This window comes from Cucurbita pepo, chromosome 9 (assembly GCF_057944985.1).
Source record: "Cucurbita pepo subsp. pepo isolate OVF chromosome 9, ASM5794498v1, whole genome shotgun sequence".
NCBI lineage: Eukaryota > Viridiplantae > Streptophyta > Magnoliopsida > Cucurbitales > Cucurbitaceae > Cucurbita > Cucurbita pepo.
The window spans coordinates 4,726,439-4,746,505 of record NC_141806.1 but is presented as its reverse complement, the minus strand read 5'-3'; the positions used below and the strand labels follow the sequence as shown (position 1 = coordinate 4,746,505).

General features: G+C 39.2%; 4 non-coding genes across 4 annotated transcripts; 2 read left to right on the top strand and 2 right to left on the bottom strand.

The window, feature by feature from the left end:
* Positions 1–1,025: 1,025 nt before the first annotated feature.
* Positions 1,026–1,097, bottom strand: TRNAH-GUG (transfer RNA histidin (anticodon GUG)). The gene has a single exon. It is a non-coding gene; the product is annotated as a tRNA-His (tRNA).
* A 5,997-nt stretch (positions 1,098–7,094) lies between these two features.
* TRNAH-GUG (transfer RNA histidin (anticodon GUG)) lies at positions 7,095–7,166 on the bottom strand. Its single transcript has one exon. It is a non-coding gene; the product is annotated as a tRNA-His (tRNA).
* A 1,475-nt stretch (positions 7,167–8,641) lies between these two features.
* On the top strand, positions 8,642–8,713 carry TRNAK-UUU (transfer RNA lysine (anticodon UUU)). The gene has a single exon. It is a non-coding gene; the product is annotated as a tRNA-Lys (tRNA).
* Positions 8,714–8,884: 171 nt separating this feature from the next.
* On the top strand, positions 8,885–8,956 carry TRNAK-UUU (transfer RNA lysine (anticodon UUU)). Its single transcript has one exon. It is a non-coding gene; the product is annotated as a tRNA-Lys (tRNA).
* Positions 8,957–20,067: the final 11,111 nt, after the last annotated feature.

The following is a 20,067-nucleotide window of genomic DNA, read 5'->3' as shown; positions in this document are numbered from 1 at the left end:
TCGATCTTATGCAATACTCATTGCATAGGATGCCCCCACTCACATGCCTCCACATGTACAATTTAGTGATCACATTGTTTATATCATATACAAAAGTGGGCCGCATCCATAGTGTCCCCAGAATAAGGTACTCAGCCTTATCCTTATACTATAAATCATTTTGACTATATACTTGAACTTGATCCACTCTTATGTCTCTACATATAGTTCAAGTAATCATACTATAGTCAGAGTGTTCTTAGTTTATTGGATTGAGATTAATGATCGTAAAGTTCACTTTATTCAATAACAATCTTTACTGAATAAACAACAATAATAACTTTATTGAAAATAGAATATGTTTTTGTTTACAAACTATGAGTTTTAGGACATAAAACCCAACAGGGACAACACATGCTAGCAAGGTTGTGACAAGCAATCTTAGCTCAGTGGTAGAGCACGTGGCTTTGTCCATCATTGGCCTAGCGAAGGCACCATGGTTTACACTCATCATCGCTTTTTTCTGCCTCAAATAACTCTATCTAACAGGTGGGGAAAACATGTGCTACCATGGTTGTGACAAGCCATCTCAGCTTGGTGGTAGAGCGGGTTGCTTTTATCCACGTGGTGGTGGGTTTGATTGATCCCCACATATAGCGCTAGAAATCAAATAACTCTTTCTAACAAGTAGGACAACATGTGCTATTAGGGTTGTTACAAGCCATCTTAGCTCAGTGGTAGAGTGAGTGACTTTTAACCATGTGGCCGTGTGTTCAATCCCTTTAGTTGGAGCTATAAATTAAACTCAACGACTAGTCTTTAGAACATTATACCCAGCAAGCACAATTATCATTTGAAGGCCTACAAGGTTTACTCTCATTGTCATGTTTTTTTTTTTTTTTTTGCCTCTCAAACAAGTGGGAACACTTATAGTTATGTTTAAGAATACGTTCCTAAATTTGATTTTTGCTGGGATTCAAGTCCATGTCTCGAGGGATAAACAAGCAAACTTCTAATTCTTTCCTTCAGTAGCATCTCCTTGCAAATGTGGCTGCTGGGATTTGAGCCCAGGTCTCCATGGCCACAACGTGGAATTCTCACCACTAAACTACAGCCACTTGGATATTTAGCCATCATTCATGGCTTTCATGATTAAGGATAAATCAACAACCTTCTAATTTGCTTCACCAATTTGTTCATAAAAGTCAATCGGGTGGTTTAAATTAGGTTAATATGCTTCAATGGTTTATAGAAATAAAAAAAAAATCAAATGTGGCTGTTGAGATTTAAGCCCAGGTAGGTATCACAATCACAACATGAAATTCTCACCCTTAAACTACAACCTCTTGGATTTTTAACCCATCTTGACATGATCCCATCATATATAGCTTTTATACATGGTATAACCTATCATAACATAACATAGCATAGTATCAAATAACATAGTATAGTATAGCATAGCATATCATATCATTCATACATATGACATATGCTGGAGCCATAGGACGAGCCATCATATATAATACAATTTATCCAACCAAGCTAATAGTGGAGTCACTTACTTGGTTTGCCCAAGACGATGTTATTCAACCATTCATTTTGAGTAATTGCCATCCATTTTGATTCCAACAAAACCTTGGCCACGAATATTACTTAAAGCCTTGTGGAGATTAAGTCTGAGTCTTGTGGAGATTAAGTCTAGACACTTGAATCGTCAAAAAGCATCAAGAAATAAGGAAGAACTCAAGGTAAGTTTTTGAGTTTTTCATTCTTAGTTTTTCTTGAGAGATGGGAGATTCAAGGAGATTCATATTACAAAATTTAGTAGGTTGATCTAGAAAGTATTTTGCATATTTTTCGTGATGAAAATTAGAGTCGAATAGAATTAGAAGGAGTTCTGGTGTTTGTTGAGAAACAGTAATTTTGAATGAGAATGTAGGTCAATTTTGAATGAGAATATCTCTTCTATGGTTGGAAATAAACTACAAGAAAAACATCTTTGTAATAATGGATTATTTACTCTAATACTTTGGTGGAGGAACCAAGTTGATTCAAGTTTGCTATGAAAAGTAATGAAAATATAAAGAAAATTGGAAAAAATCATAAAATTCTTCAAATTCTAAAAATTAATTGTGTAGATGGAACATTCGATTGACGCGTCAGACATCGAGCAGTGAAACGCGGCGAAGCTAGCGGTGGAAAGATGTCGAACTATAGGAGTAATGCGTCTGCCAAGCGTGTGGACAGGTGTCATGATTTGACTGGAACAATGCATTAGACTTCCACGGGAGACGCATCGCTTAGACCTAACCTAATTTGACCCTAAATTGTGACCCTTCAACCCGCGTGCGACTCAGTTCAGTACCCACCACCAGATCCATGATTTGACCTGATCAGAGCGCCTATTAGTGAGCACTACATGTTGCCACTAGAAAATTCATGGGTAATTGTCGCGCTCGTTGGGGTTCAAAGTCGAGTGTTGACTGCGTGCTGCCCATATGCTCGCACATGAGTCTCCACGCATTGTTGCGCGCGTAAACTTCGAATGTACATTGAGAATTGTTTTACAATCGTTTTGTCTCCCGATCCACTATTTTTTCGTCCCAGTTGCAATTTGACCTTAATGTCACTTGAATCAGAATCAATGAGTGAATTTTCAAGAAATTTGGAGCCTCCAATAAGTGAAGGCATGTATGATCTTGGTAAGTAGCCACAGATTCTTTAGGCAAGTAATATTTTAGGGAACACTAGAACGTGTTATCGTACAAACATATCTTGCCTTAGGTGTTCAAAATATGCATGTTTAAGACTCTAGAAGGGTTATTTGGATGAGAACACTATATATGTTATGAAAAATGACTGAAATGCCCCTGGGATGAGAATTTAGGTACATGCCTACTTTAATGATTTTTGTTGTGATTGAAATGAGGATATGATATTGTGATATGTACGTTGGGCAATTGATAGATGTTATTTTCCGGTTGAGTTTGCATGAATATTTCGTCCTTACGTGATTTATATTAATATCTCTATAAAAAGTTGAACGAATATTTTGAAAATATTCTCCGTTCTTTATATGATTGATAAGAGTATCTTCCTAGTTAAGTTGAGGGCGCTAGAATTAGAGCGATTTTCTAGTTGACCTAGAACAATATACTTCTAGAGTACCAAGCCCCAAAGGATTGTGAGCATCAATCACAAGTATAGATATAAGAGCACCAAGAGGTTGGGATAGCCCTATGATGTTAGTCCTGAATGTCCTAAAAACGATAGACAATATTTAAAGCATCTAGACGCCTTAAAAACCTAGTAAGCCTCCTTAGCAAGATTGATTTGGAAAGCCTTATAGGGTTATTGGTATTATGAACGATGTAACCAAAACCTCCAAAGAAATTTGAGTTACTAATGTGTGAGGGACGGATCAAGGTTGATGTCTCAATTTCGTAAACTAGTCCTAAGTAAGGGCTTGACACCACATAGATAATTAGCTCTTTTATTCCATGTAGAAATGAGTCATGGCTGACACCTCAATTCTATAAGTTGGTCCTAAAGAGAGACTTGGGATTACACAGGTAGTTATCTTAAAGCAAAGTATTTCTATTGCATGTAGAATCAAGTCAAGGCTAAAGTTGCGATTCTGTAAATCGGTCTCGAAAATGACTTGAGAATACATAGGTAGATATCTAAATGTGAGTATTTTTATTACGTGTAGAAACGAAACATGATTAACACCGTGATATTGTTGCTTACTGGGTATTTTTATACTCACCCATATTTTTTTTCAAGTAGTCACAGGTTACCGGTCGAGGTGGGAGAGTGTTGAGGAGCCGTGCTTTTACATAGGGATGTCAACCGAGGGCATCAGTTTAGCCAATATTTTCATGGGTTGTTGTACTATTGTGTATGACATTCCCATTTTTGGTTTGTAAACTAACGTGAACAAAGTCTCTTTTGTATTTTTTATTTTGGATTTTTATTTCAAGAATGATGTGGTATGATTTTAACTCATGTGAAATTTTTACTTTTTTTTTTTTGTTTTTTTGTTTTTTTTGTTTTTTTTTGTTTTTTTTTTTTTGTTTTTTGTTTTTTTGTTTGTCTTGTCTATTATTGCCTTGTTCTTTTAGTCATGGTTTGAGATTTAAAACCTTAAAAATGGAGTTGTAATAAGTTCTGATATTAGCTGACAATTGGTTGTATTTGTAGATGAAAGCTTCCTTCAGATACAACTGAATGATTGACTCATCACCTATCGTTAAGATATTGTGGGTAGCCTTTCTCTTCCTAAAATTGTATCCTTCGACTCAATCGATGCCTCCAGAACATTGGAGTTAGTCGTCTTTCAATCCAATCCAAGCGGGTGATACTTACAGAAGTCCCTGAGGTACCTAGGCTCTCTTGACTTGCTAACATTGTTTTTGTCGTATCAGTTCTCCACATTTGTTGTAGCAACATGAATCAGAGACCATAGGGTCTCCATGGACATCATCACCATATGGGAGGACAAAATATAAGAAGATATTAAAGCACAATCAAGCTATCTTAGCGTCACAAAAAACATGCATCAATTTCAGGGGTACTAAGTGATGCTACTAGTTACTCAAGCTATGACTTACATACATAGTTGTAAAAAGCCATCTTAGCTCAGTGATAGAGCATGTGACTTTTAACGACATGGTCACAGGTTTGATCCCCACAAATGGTGCTATAAATTAAATAGTTTGGAAGACATATCAACATATACCAATCTAATAAAAAATATGGGTATGATATAGAATATAAAATATACCTAGTAACCTCAAACTCATTTGTAGGCTCATCACATCCTTAACCTAGCAAGACAAACAGTTTACTCATCATTATTTTTTTCTGCCTCACGAACTCTCTCTAACAAGTGGGCACAACATGTGCTACCATAGTTGAAAAGAACTTAATGACTCCTTATCTTGAGACACCACGATTTACTCTCATCGTCACTTGTTTTCAACCTCAAATAACTCTCTCTAACAAGTGGGGACAACATGTGCTACCATTGCTGTGACAAGCCATCTTAACTCAATGGTAGAGAGCGTGGCTTTTAACCGTGCGGTTGTGGGTTTGATCCCCATAGATTGCACTATAAATTGACTAGTCTTTTATCACATTGAGATCTACTCGTCGTCTAGCACTTTTTTTTTTTTTTTTTTGCCTCAAATAACTCTCTCTAACAAGTGGAGAAAACATGTGCTACCAGGGTTGTGACAAGCCATCCCATCTCTGTGGTAGAGCACGTTGCATTTAACCATGTGGTTGTGGGTTCGATCCCCACAAATGGCCCACCTACCCAGTAAGAAAATACCTCATTTGACACTCTCTTACAAACATGTACAACCAACCATGGTCGTGACAAGCCATCTTAGCTCAGTTGTAAGGTGTGTGTAGTCTTTAACCATGTGGTTGTGGGTTCGATCCCCATACATGTAGTTATCCAAGGTCGGGGCTACCCCTTATATGTACGAGCTCCAATGACTCCACATGACGGATCCACCATACAGGGTAATCCATTTAAACTATCAAGTCACACATCATCCTTAAGAAGTCTCATGCCTAGCTTAACGGTATCGTACTAGAGCATAACGACATTGTACTAGAGCGGAAAGGTATTGTACATGTGTTAACTTGCTCGTCATCTCTATGATGGTTTGACGGTCTTAACATGGATTCACATTTTGAAGTTCCTCTGTTTTGACTCATCGAGTTTGGATCGATCAAGAGTACTAGAGCCATATCCTTAGATCATCTCACAATTCTAATGCACTCTGTCTACTGGAGACATTCCATCATAAGTCATCGTCTAGCCAAATTGATGCTTTCACTCTCCTCCGAAATTTCTTCTATTACTTATTCTCTATAGAGAGGATCAGAGATTGAACCACTTGGATTCAATGTACAATCAATCATGCATACAGTCATACATGCTCAACGGGATGATGATATCCATAAAGTACCTAGAACGTAGATATATATTTTCTTTTCCTCTGATTTAGCACGATTATGTACTAGTAGTAGAAATACAATCCATTACATCACTCGAAAGGGAGGGGAAGTAACGCTCATGTATCCATTACTCACAAAGAGTAACTATGCAACATGGTCGATTTAACTTATAGGCACATACAGGATAAAAAAATGTTAAATTCTAAGTATGTTATAGGATCGATAAACATGTATGTTAACTTCTAAGTCAGGATCCTAATGAAAGTTGGATCCTTCCCTCAAAGTTCCTCCCTTTTCATATTGTCAATTACAGGATCATAATTTTTTTCAAACGGATACCGCTTTCGAATTTCCTATCTTACCTTTTCTAATAAGCTCTATTTCAATGTTTGCAATCTAGAACATCGTATAGGATCATCGCATAAACAGACTACTTTGCTTGCTTTCTAACAAGTGTGTCTTAAGAAAAAATGTTCGATTTGCCATGAAGCTGACGAAAATCATCACTAGCATCTGTTCGTTACGTGACAAAGTGGAAAAGATCTTCATGTCAAGAAGTTCCTTAGAGATGTTCTCTCGAGATTCATGCAGATTGTTACCTCCATCGAGAAAATTAACGACCTTAAGAACATGTCGGTTAAGGTGGTCGTTAGTCGTCTTAAGGTCCATGAGGAGAGACTTCATGGCTATGAAGATAAAGATGAGGAGAAGCATGTCTTACTCACACACGAGGAGTGACTCGCATGAACAAAAAAAAAATGTGGTTGCTTCTTCATTTTTAGGTACGAAGGGACATGGCAACCACAAAAAGGAAAGTAAAGGTTGTGGGCGTGGTCGCAAACGTGGCACAGAGGAGCCGTAAAAATATCTCAAATGTGGCTGTCGAGATTCGAGCCTAGGTCTCCACGGCCACAATGTAGAATTCTCACAACTAAACTATAACCACTTGGATATTTAGCCATCATTCATCACTTTCATGATTAAGGATAAACCAACAAAATATTTATAGCCACCTAGATATTTAGCCAACATTCATCACTTTCATGATTAAGGATAAACCAACAAAATATTTAGCCAACATTCATGATTAAGGATAAACCAACAAACTTCAAATTTGCTCGTTGGTAGCTATAAAAAGTAGATGTGGCTGCTGGGATTCGAGCCCAGGTCTCCACGGCCACAACATGGAATTCTCACCACTAAACTACAGCCACTTGGATATTTAGCCGACATTCATCACTTTCATGATTAAGGATAAACCAACAAACTTCAAATTTACTCGTTGGTAGCTATAAAAGGTAGATGTGGCTGCTGGGATTCAAGCCCAGGTCTCCACGGCCACAACGTAGAATTCTACCCCTAAACTACAACCACTTGGATATTTAGCCGACATTCATCACTTTCATGACTAAGGATAAACCAACAAACTTCAAATTTGCCCGTTTGTAGCTAAAAAAAAGTAGATGATATTGGCTGACATTTGGTTGTATTTGTAAACGAAAGCTTCCTTCAGATACAACCGAGCGATTGACTCATCACGTATCGTTAAGATCCTATCAATAGTCTTTCTCTAGATCTTTTGATCCAGTACCCTAAAATTTTATCCTTTGACTCAATCAATGCCTCCACAACATTGGGGTTAGTCATCTTTCAATCCAACCCAAGTGGGTGATACTTACGGAAGTCCCTCAAGGATCTAGACTCTTTTGACATGCTGACATTGTCTTTGTCGTTTCAATTTCCCTTATTTGTTGTAACAACATGAATCAGAGATGGCAGAGTGTGTGGACAATAAGACCACCTACTTTCTTGGTTCCTCCCTATATGAAGAACTCGTGTGTGGGATCAGACTCTATCTAAGCCCTTCGTCCGAAACCCCAATCATGCTTTGTCTCTCTCCTAGTGCTTGAAGCCATAATCTATCCTAATGGAAAAAAATATAAGAAGATATTCAAGCCATCGATTTCATGGGCACTAAGTGATGCTACTAGTTACTGATGGAACAAAATATAAGAAGATATTCAAGCCATCAATTTCATGGGCACTAAGTGATGCTACTTGTTACTCATGCTCTGACTTACATACATGGTTGTGACAAGTCATCTTAGCTCAGTGATAAAGCGTGTAACTTTTAACTACATGGTTGCCGGTTTGATCCCCACAAATGCGGCTATAAATTAAATAGATACAAAGGACCCAATGACTCTTTATCTCGAGAATAGTCTTGAAGACATATCAATATATACCAATCTAATAAAAATATGGGTACGACATAGAGTATATAAATATACCCAGTAACCTCAACTCATTTGTAGCCCTTCATCACATCATAAATGTACCCAGTAATCTCAACTCATTTGTAGCCCTCACATCCTTAACCTAGCAAGACACACGGTTTACTCATCATCACTTTTTTCCTGCCTCAACGAACTCTCTCTAACAAGTGGGCACAACATGTGCTACCCATAGGTGAAAAGAACCCAATGACTCTTTATCTCGAGAATTGTCTCCGTCTTAGCTCAATGGTAGAGCGTGTGACTTTTAACCACATAGTCGTGGGTTTTTGCAAAAGAACTTAATGACTCCTTATCTCGAGACACGACGATTTACTCTCATCGTCACATTTTTACAGCCTCAAATAACTGTCTCTAACATGTGACGATAACATGTGCTACCATAGTTGTGACAAGCCATCTTAGCTCAGTGGTAGAGCGCGTGGCTTTTAACCATGTGGTCGTGGGTTCAATCCCCATAGATAGTGCAACCATACCTAGTTGGATAAATTATAAATAGCTGCAAAAAAAACTCAATGACTAGTCTTTATAACATACCAATAAGCAAATACTTTATAACATACCAATAAGCAAATACTCACTCTTTCATAACTCTCTCTAACAAGTGGGGATAACATGTGCTACCTTTGCTGTGACAAGCCATCTTAGCTCAGTAGTAGAGCGTGTGGCTTTTAACCACGTGGTCGTGGGTTTGATCCCCACAGATGGTGCAACATTACCCAGTAAGAAGATACTTATTTGACTCTCGAAAGTGTAACTATGCACCCCTTAACTTTGAAAAGGGAGGGGAATAGGGTAACTATGCACCCCTTAACTTTGAAAAGGGACGGGAATATAACGTTCATGAAAAGGGAGGGGAATAGGGTAACTATGCACCCCTTAACTTTGAAAAGGGACGGGAATATAACGTTCATGTATCCCGTATGTTGCAACATGGTCCATAAACATGCATGTTAACTGGGCACCAAACAGTGCCCATCTTTGACGGATATGGTTAAGATAAGCTAGCGTTGACCTTATTTTGATTGTTCATGATTAAGGGTAAGTTAGCAAGCCCTTGGATATTCCCACATTATAATTTTCATATCATACATCAATACAATACTTCGAGATGGAACAAGGACAATACTGGGTGACAATTAAAAATGTCTTACTTACAAGCCTCTACGGCCACAACGTGGAGTTCTCACCACTAAACTATACTATAGACATTTCGATATGTTGCTCATCATTCTTCATAATCTACAACTAATCATGAGAAAGACTGTAAGATACAATCAAATGTTGGTGCATGGATTCAAGCCGAGGTCTCCATGATCACAACAACATGTTATTCTCACCACTAAACTACAACCACTTCGATATTTAGCGGATTAGGATTGAAGTGGTCCATACCATTACGAATGTCATACTTGTGTTTTGTAGCTTAAATCAAAACCATGTTATGTGTGTGTGGCTATTAGGATTTGAGCCCAGGTCGTCACAACCACACTTAGAATTCTCACCACTAAACTTCACCCATCATTCTTCCTAATCTACAACTAATCATTAGAAAGCATGTGTCTAATCCAAGGAGAAAAATAGAGGGTTGAGTTGTGAACTGGTTTTGAGTTATGTTAATATGCTTCAATAGTTTGTAACTAAAAAAGGCAGATGTGGCTGCTTGGACTTGAGTCCAAGTCTCCATGGCCACCACGTGGAATTCTCACCACTAAACTACAACCACTTGGATGTTTAGCAATCATTCATCACTTTCATGATTAAGGATAAACAAAAAAATTTCTATTTGCTTCACCCGTCTGTTCATGATTCATAGCTAGAAAAAGCAAATGTGACTATTGGTATTTGAGTCTAGGTCTCACTTGGATATTTAGCTTAATTTGTAGCTTGGAGTGGTTTTGAGTTATATTAGCTTCAATTGTTTGCAGCTAAAAAAATAGTTGTGGTTATTGGGATTTGAGTCCAGGTCTTCACAACCACAACGTGGAATTCTCACCACTAAACTACAACAACCACTTGGATATTTAGCCAACATTCATCAATTTCATGATTATGGATAAACAAAAAAAAACTTCTAATTTTCTTCACTTTTGAGTGATGTTAATATGCCTCAATGGTTCGTAGCTAAAAACAATAGATGTGGCCAACATTCATCAATTACTGGGATTCAAGCCCGGGTCTCCACGGCCACAACGTGGAATTCTCACCACTAAACTACAACCACTTGAATATTTAGTCATCATTCATCACTTTCATGATTAAGGATAAACAAAAAAATTCTAATATGCTTCACCAGTTTGTTCATAAAAGCTTGTTGTGGTTTGCAGTTATGTTAATATGCTTCAATGGTTCATAGCCGGCCACAACGTAGAATTCTCACCACTAAACAAGCGGTGATGTCGCACTCCTCCATGCCGCCACCGAGTGTCGACGTCTCCATCACCGCCACCAAGAGGCCGACACCGCGAAGACGGACGTCGAGTTGTCATCGAGCGAGTGATCAAGGAGATGACCGCCTCTTTGCAGTACCCGATGCACGTTAACCTACAGGCACAAGAGTTGTGGCACGCTGTCGAGCCTGAGGAAGAAGAAACGATCGAGTATCAGGAGGATTACTTGGCATTTTCTGCCATACTACGTTCTATGCCTCCAAAGAGGCTAGCATCTCTCTCCACCAAGCGCACTGCGCAATCGGCTTGGGAGGGGATCAAGTCTCGCCGGGTTGGTGTGTAGCGAGTGCGGGAGTCCAACATCGAGCAGTTGCGGAAGGAGTTTTTGGAGATCCGCTTTAAGGACGACAAACTGAGGAGGAATGTCTTCCACGCCTGAAGCTCCACGACAACTCCAGCGAGAGCAACGGGTCTATCTCCTCAATTGGTGGCCAATACGATCGATGGGAAGACGCCACACGAGGCCTGGTACAACAAGAAGCAAGCGGTACATCATCTCTGAGTGTTCATCTGCGTCACATATATGAAGATCACACGTCTCCACCTCGATAAGCTTGATCCTTGGGGGCTGAAGGTCATCTTCATCGGCTACGAACCCAGGAGCAAGGCGTACAGGCTCTATGATCCTGCGGGGGGTGAGCTCACTTATCGCGCGACGTCGTGTTTGACTAGAACACCTTCTAGCGGTGGAACAATGTGACCGAGGCAGACCAAAACCCAAATCAATTCACGATGGATTACCTCGTTATTGAGCTGAGAGAAGGAGGAGCACAGCGTCGGGCATTATCACCGTCACAACAGTTGTACCGGACACGCCTACACCTACACTTACCACAACTTCTACTACGCCCCCTTAACCAGTTGAGTTCCTAACACCACGTACTACGGACTCGACGCTGGATGCCAATCACGATGATGGTCTGGCAGCCAGATACCGAAGGATTGAAGACCTACTGGGAGGAGATGAACCATAGGGACTGGCGGCGCGCGAGCTCTTAGAAGAAGTGGCTAAACCGCATGCCATTCGCGCGGATGAACCGAACTCGTTCGCCGAAGCAGGAAGGAACCCGTGCTAGCTGAAGGCAATGAAGGAAGAGATGACATCTCTCACTAAGAACAAGACGTGGAGTCTGGAGGACATCCCATCAGGACACCGAGCCATAGGGATAAAGTGGGTATCAAACTAAAACGAAACGAAGAGGGAGAAGTTGAAGTATAAGGCCGGTCTAGTGGCGAAGGGCTATGTCCAGAAGCAAGGAGTGGAGTTCAAAGAGGTATTCGTGCCAGTTGCAAGGTTGAAATCCGTCCGCCTGTTGCTGGCAATCGCGGCACATTGCTCTTGGGAGGTCCAGCACATGGACATGAAGTCCGCTTTCTTCAACGGATAGCTCAAGGAGACCGTCTACGTCTGACAACCACTTGGCTTCCTAGACAAGGACAACTTCGGCAAGGAACTGCGCCTGCACGAGGCACTCTACGGGCTTTGGCAAGCACCACTAGCCTAGAACGCAAAGCTCGATAATACTCTGCTGTCGCTGAAGTTCAAGAGCTGTGCCTCTAAGCATGGCATGTCGGCGAGCGGCGGCTGATTGTGGGAGTGTACGTCGACAACCTCATAATCATTGGAGGTGACATGGAAGTTTTTAGAAGATTCAAGAGGGAGATGTCAAAGAATTTGAAGATGAGCGATCTTGACGTGCTCAGCTACTACCTCGGCATCGAAGTACAATAGAGTACTGTCGGCATCACCATCGCTAAAGTGCGTATGCGAAGAAGCTGCTGGACACAGCTAGGTTAGCAGACAGTAGCCCTACAAGGACACAAATGGTGGCCCAGCTCCAGCTAAGTAAGGCCGGCACTACGATGACAGTCGACGCCACCAATTATCGCAGTATTTTTGGGAGCCTGCGCTATCTGGTAAACACACTCCCTGACCTCGCTTATTCCGTTGGATACGTGAGTAGGTTTATGAAGCACCTAACGAGGAGCATCTTATGGTTGTCAAGCGCATCCTGCGCTATGTGGCTGAAACCAGAGGCTAGGGTGTGAAATACTGTGCAGGGAGAGGAAATGAGAAGCTTGAGCTGGTCGGCTATAGTGATAGTAACATGGTGGGTGACGTTGATGATCGTAAGATCACCACTGGGATGATTTACTTTATCTTAGGCAGTGCGATCTTCCGGCAATCAACTAACAAAAGTTAGTTGCTTTTTCTTCTTGCGAGGCAGGGTACATCACCGCTTCGACGGCGCAACACAAGGGGTCTGGCTTGCGCGACTGTTGAAAAAACTCATCGGAAAAGAGGGCGATCCACCAATGCTTTATGTAGACAACGAAGCTATAATCTCCCTGATAAAAAATCCAGTTTTGTTTGTTTGTTGGCCGTCAAGATTTGTTGGCCACTTTACCATTGCTTAATTTTATCTCTAGGCCCAACATTTGTTTGTTGGCCATCTTTAGGCCAAGATTAAGATTTTTGTTGGCCACTTCTACAATTTTATCTCTAGGCGTAAGATTTGTTTGTTGGTCGTCTTTAGGCGTAAGATTAAGATTTGTTGGCCACTTCGACCATTTTATCTTTAGGCCCAAGATTTAGTTGTTGGCCATCAAGATTTGGCTTGTTGGCCACTTCTGCCATTGCGCAATTTTATCTTTAGGCGCAATTTTTAACTTCTAAGTCTGTTACTGGACCGATAAACATACATGTCGATAAACATGTATGTTAACTTCTAAGTTAGGATCCTAATGAAAGTCGGATTCCTTCACTCAAAGTTCCTCCCTTTTCATACTCTCAATTACAGGATCAAATTTTTTTCAAATGGATACTGCTTTCGAATTTTCTGTCTTACCTTTTCCAATAAGTTCCATTTCAATGTATGCAATCTAGAAAATCGTATAAGATCATCGCATAGACGGACTATTTTTCTTGTTTTCTAACAAGTGTGTCTTAAGAAAAAGGGTTCGAATTTGCCATGAAATTGACGAAAATCGTCACTAGCATCCGTTCGTTACGTGACAAGGTGTAAAAGATCTTCATCCTAAAGAAGTTCATTCGAGATGTTCCCTCGAGATTCATGCAGATTGTTACCTCCATCGAGAAAATTAACGACCTTAAGAACATGTTGGTTGAGGAGGTCATTGGTCGTCTTAGGGTCCATGAGGAGAGACTTTGTGGCTATGAAGATAAAGATGAGGAGAAGCATGTCTTACTCACCCATGAGGAGAAGCATGTCTTACTCACACATGAGGAGTGACTTTGCATGAACAAAAAAGAAAGATGTGGTTGATTCTTCATTTTCAGGTACGAAGGGACATGACGACCACAAAAATGAAAGTAAAGGTTGTGGGCATGGTCGCAAACGTGGCAATAGAGTTGCCGTAAAAATACCTCACAAACCCAAGTCTCCACGACCACAACGTGGAATTCTCACCACTAAACTACAACCACTTCAATATTTAGTACCAATGTTGATCTCGTCTTAACGTCTCATGATTGAGGGATAAACAAGAAAACTTCTAATTATTTCCATAAGTTTCATATCATCTCGTAACTCATTCTGATCCAATCCAAAAAGCAAAAAATAGAAAGTTGAATTGTGAACTTTATTTGAATTTAGTGTTTCTTTTTAGTTATGTTAATATGGTTGAATAGTTTGTAGCTAAAAAATTCCCATGATACATACGTGTTATTTTTAAGAATATGATGGTTTATGGTTAAAATAAACTAACGAACTCTTTATGATTTCCTACTAACATAATCATATCTGTTGGATGATGGAAGTCCCACATCGACTAATTTAGGGAATGATCATGGGTTTATAAGTGAGGAATACTAACTCCATTGGTATGAGGCCTTTTGGGGAAACCCAAAGCAAAGCCATGAGAGCTTATGCTCAAAGTGGACAATATCATACCATTGTGGAGAGTCGTGTTCGTCTAACATGGTATCAGAGCCATGCCCTAAACTTAGTCGTGCCAATAGATTGATAAATCCTCAAATCCTCAAATATCGAACAAAGAACTCCTAAAGAAAAGGAGCCAAGCCCCTCCTCGAAGGCAGTCAAAAATGACTAAGACTCCAAAGGAGTCGAGCCTCGATTAAGGGAAGGCGCACTTTGTTCGAGGGGAGGTGTTGGATGATGGAAGTCCCACATCGACTAATTTAGGGAATGATCATGGGTTTATAAGTGAGGAATACTAACTCAATTGGTATGAGGCCTTTTGGGGAAACCCAAAGCAAAGCCATGAGAGCTTATGCTCAAAGTGGACAATATCATACCATTGTGGAGAGTCGTGTTCGTCTAACAATATCATCACCTAACTCATGGGCATTTGTTATTTTTAAGAAAATAGCTTTAAAAATTTATTTCATCAAACTCAATTTCACTTTCAAATGGCAACATATTTAATTCAAAAAGAAGTAGAAGTAATGTTTTTGAGAATTAAAAACAAAAGTGGGTACTAATTGTCCACCCCAAGCTTCCATGGTCACAACTAGTTTGATATTTAGCCAATCATTCATTATAGTCTAGTTTTTTGGGCTTATTTACAATCTTGTCATTCAATTCCAATGTTGATCTCGTCTTTAACGGTTCAAAATTACGGATATGCTAGCAAGCACCTAACTGTCTCCATATTATATTGTTCATATCATATATCAATAGAGTACGATGAGAGCCCATCTTGACGGTTAAGGTTAAGATAAGCTAGTAAACCATTTACTATTTTCTGCATAGTAACATGATTGTATCATCTCATAACTTGTGGGCATAAAAAACAAATGTGGCTGTTCGGATTCAAGCTCAAGTCTTCACAGCATAGCTACAACGTGGAATTCTTACCACTAAACTACGACCACTTTGATATTTAACCAAACATTCATCATAATATAGACTCTTGGGGCTCATTTATCAACTCATTGGCATGTGTCCAATCTAATGGTTGTGAACTCTATTCGAGGTGGAACAAGGACCACATTAAATGATTACCAATGTCATACTTATGAATGTCAAATGTGGCTGCTCGGATTCGAGCCCAAGTCTCTACAGCCACGACGTCGAATTCTCACCACTAAACTATAGCCATTTCGATATGTTGCCCATCATTCTTCATAATCTACAACAGATAATCATTGAGTTGTGAACTCTATTCAAGGTGAAACAAGCACCATACCGAACCATTACGAATGTCATACCAGCGGTTGTAGCTAAAAGCATAACAATGTTTCATGTCTGATCGCTTTATTAAAATTTGTGTTTCTATGTTTCATCTTATGTTATTGAGAATTAGAAAATAAATCTCAAATGTGGGTGCATGGATTCAAGCCCCGGTCTCCACAGCCACAACAATGTGGAATTCTCACCACTAAACTACAGCCATTTCGATAGGTTGCAAATCATTCTTCATAATTTACAACTCATCATTAGAAACGCATGTGTCTAATCCAATAAGAAAATAGAGGGTTGGGTTGTGAACTCTATTCGAGGTAGAACAAGAACCATACCGGACCATTACGAATGTCATACCATCGGTTGTAGCTAAAAGAAAAACAATGTTTCATGTGTGATGGCTTTGTTAAAACTTATGTGTCTATGTTTCATCCTTATGTTATTGAAAATTAGAAAACAAACCTCAAATATGGGTGCATGGATTCAAGCCCAGGTCTCCACGGGCGCAACAACGTGGTATTCTCACCACTAAACTACAGCCGCGATATTTAGCCCACTAGGATTGAAGTAGTCCATACCACCAGACCATTATGAATGTCATACTTGTGTTGTAGCTAAAAAGCAAAACAATGTTATGTGTGTGGCGGTTGGGATTTAGGCCCAGGTCTCACAACCACAACGTGGAATTCTCATCACTAAACTACAAGCACTTCGGTATTTAACCCATCATTCTTCATAATCTACAACTAATCATTAAAAAGGCATGTGTCTAATACAAACATGAAAATAGAAGGTTGGGGTATGAACTCTATTCGAGATGGAACACGAACCATATCGGACCATTAAAAATGTACTACTTGCGGTTGTAGCGAAAAAAAAGGCATGTGTCTAATCCAAGCAAAAAAATTGGGTTGTGAACTCTATTTGAAGTGGAACACGGATGTCTATGTTTCATCCTTGTACTATTGAGAATTAGAAAACAAATGTCAAATGTCTCTCGAACTCATCGTTAAACTAGGATTCAAGCCCAAGTCTCCATGGCAACAATGTGGAATTCTCACCACTAAACTACTACAGCCACTTGGATATTTAACCGTCACATCATTTTCATGATTAAAGATAAACAAAAAAACATCTAATTTGCTTCACCAGTTTGTTCATAAAAGCTCGTAGTGGTTTTGAGTTATGTTAAATGTTTCAATGGTTTGTAGCTAAAAAAAACAAATGGGGTTGGGATTCGAGCCTAGGTCTCCACGACCACAACGTAAAATTCTCACCACTGAACTACAACCACTTGGATATTCAGTCACCATTCATCATTTTCGTGATTAAGGATAAACCAACAAACTTCTAATTTTCTTGACGGGTTTGCTCATGAGAGCCGAGTTATGTTAATATGGTTGAATGGTTTGTAGCCAAAAGGCAAATGGGTTGATAAACGGTTAAGCATAAACTAGCAAACCCTTTATTGTTTCCTTCTAAAGTAACATGATCATAACATAAATAAAAAATAAAAAATAAAAAAACTCATTGAGACCACAACTTGTAATCTTCACCACTGAACTACTGCATCTACTTTGATATTTAGCATATTAAAGATAAGCTACCAAACCTCTAATTATCTCCACATTATATTGTTCGTTAAAATAATGAAAAACAAATGTGGTTGTTGGGATTCGAGCTCAGGTTTTAGACAACAAGCTTCCATGCCCACAACATGAAATTCTCACCATTAAACTACAACTAAATTGATATTTAGTTCATCATTCATCATAATCTAGTCTCTTGGGGCTCATCTATCAACTCATCATTCAATACCGATGTTGATCTCGTATTGATGGTTCGTGATTAAGGATATGCTAGCAAGCCTCTAACCGTCACCATGTTATATCGTCCATATCATATATTAATAAAGTACTATGAGAGTCTATCTTAACGGTTTAAGGTTAAGATAAGCTAGTAAACCATTTACCATTTTCTACATAGTAACATGATCGTATCATCTCGAGAAATTTAGAGAAATTTGTGGTGGAAACCGAGCAAACTTTGGTGGAAAGTTGAGCATTTCCCAACACGAAATGTAATAGAATGAGTATTTAAACTATTAAAAGGTCGGTGAATTTTTTACGGACAATCTTATTATATATAAAAGTTCAATGGCGCCTGATTGTTTGCCTGATCGTAGATTGTTTTCTTGCATTCATGATCTACGGTAAATCTTTTAGAAGAAAAAGTTGGAGTCACTCGATACTCATAGATGGTGATCAAATAACACCTCCATACTCATCAGTTTCTTTCAATAAAATTCTTAAAACCCTCCCAATCGCTCGAGATTTTCATTTATTCCTTCAATTAGTAGATTTTCTTTCCTTCCTTTCAATGGGTGGTATTAGAATGAAGTTTTGATCTTTGGGACCTATGGGTTATGGGCCTGTTAGGATTGTACAATAACACACACTCTATCAAGATGAACACAAAGAACAAGAGAGACAAAATGATCTTGATCACAACGAACAAGAGAGACATAATACGAGGAATATTGGCTAAATGTTTATATTGATAACTTTAGGTATGTACACCAATAGAGAATACAAGTTAAGCACTGTCTCATGGGTATATATATGGTTGTCGTTTACTATATATATATAGTTTAACGGATATAACCACCTACTGTATATAAATATCTACTCTATATTTCTTTACCAGCTTTTTAGTAGAAATAGTCGTTTACTCTGTATTTTCCACGTATAGTTTTACTAACTATGACAATTGAATAATTTATATATGGCAGCAGGCTCTACATCCAAAAATTCTCCGGAGACTGATCCAGTCAACCAAGAATTTCATTCTCAAACGACGTTTTCACTGCACCATACCAATTGAGGCTTTGCACAACCTCCATGTTCCAACGTCAACACATTTTGCCAACATGTTTGTTAGATTCTTTTCACTCCTTATCTTCTCCAAACACATATCATCTTCCACTAACCTGCGAGTGAAATGATATTGCGTTCTGTATTTTGTCTTTGAATGATAGACCGGGTTCCTCACCAACTGTATGACACTTTAACTATCTATATAAATAATTTTCTCGTGCTGCTTCTTGTCCAATTCTTCTAAATACTCTGTTATCCATATCATCTCCTTTACAGCTTCAGCTATTGCCACCTTCTCAGCCTCATTAGATGTAAGAGCAACACATTTCTGAAGCTTAGACATCTCATCATCCATGACTTGCTCTCACTTTGTTGTATCCTCCAACTGTAGGGCATCACCAAGGGACTCTGATTCCTCTTCATCAGCCAGCAACAGATAATGTAATGAAGGTGAATACATGTAACGCCCCTAATTCTCTATAACCTAATTAGTGACGTCACCCATGCATACATATCTCATTAAGCGGAAGCTCATCATAAATAACCTTGAAAGAGTCTTTCATAAATATTCATGAATGCAAAATAAAACCTAAACTCCGAAAATAAACCTTCAATACTGAATTCAAAATAAATCCAACTAAAACAATACTCAATGCTATAACTTAAAACAGTCTAATAAAAGTAAACTCCTAAAAATATCATGTCTCCAACTTCCATGGTGGCCTCAGCTCCGCTGTCAACCGTACATTGACGCCTTTCCTTTACCTGAAAAATATTGGTAGCACATGGCTTGAGTATTTTATGAAATACTCAGTAAGTCACCCCACTGTTGGGGTTAGGAATGCAAACACATTCAACATATGAGCGGGACCTAACTTTTCATAAACTTTTCATAGCCTTGGGCGCTTTCCTATTCTAGGCAGGGTTGGGTGTGTGGTACTCCTTCACACACGGCCCATGTACGTGTACATGGACCCACCAGGCGGGCTCGTAAATATACCCCCTGGGCCTGACTTGGTCGGACACAATGTGTTACACGTAGCCGGACACCACAGAACAGAAAAGGGCCCGCATGATATCATGGCGAACCTAAATATCGTATTTCATTCTTCCGTAACATAAAGGGGAAGAATCCTGATGCACGTGACATACATATATGCATGAGTTCCCTTAACGTATCTAACATGGCATTACATAAGCAGTGCTAACATCGCATTTACGTTTCTTACATCACATGGCATCTCACATGACTTACATTACATGACATATTACATAAACATTCCAGTTGCATAAACATCTCATGATATGACTCGATAATTCTACGTTT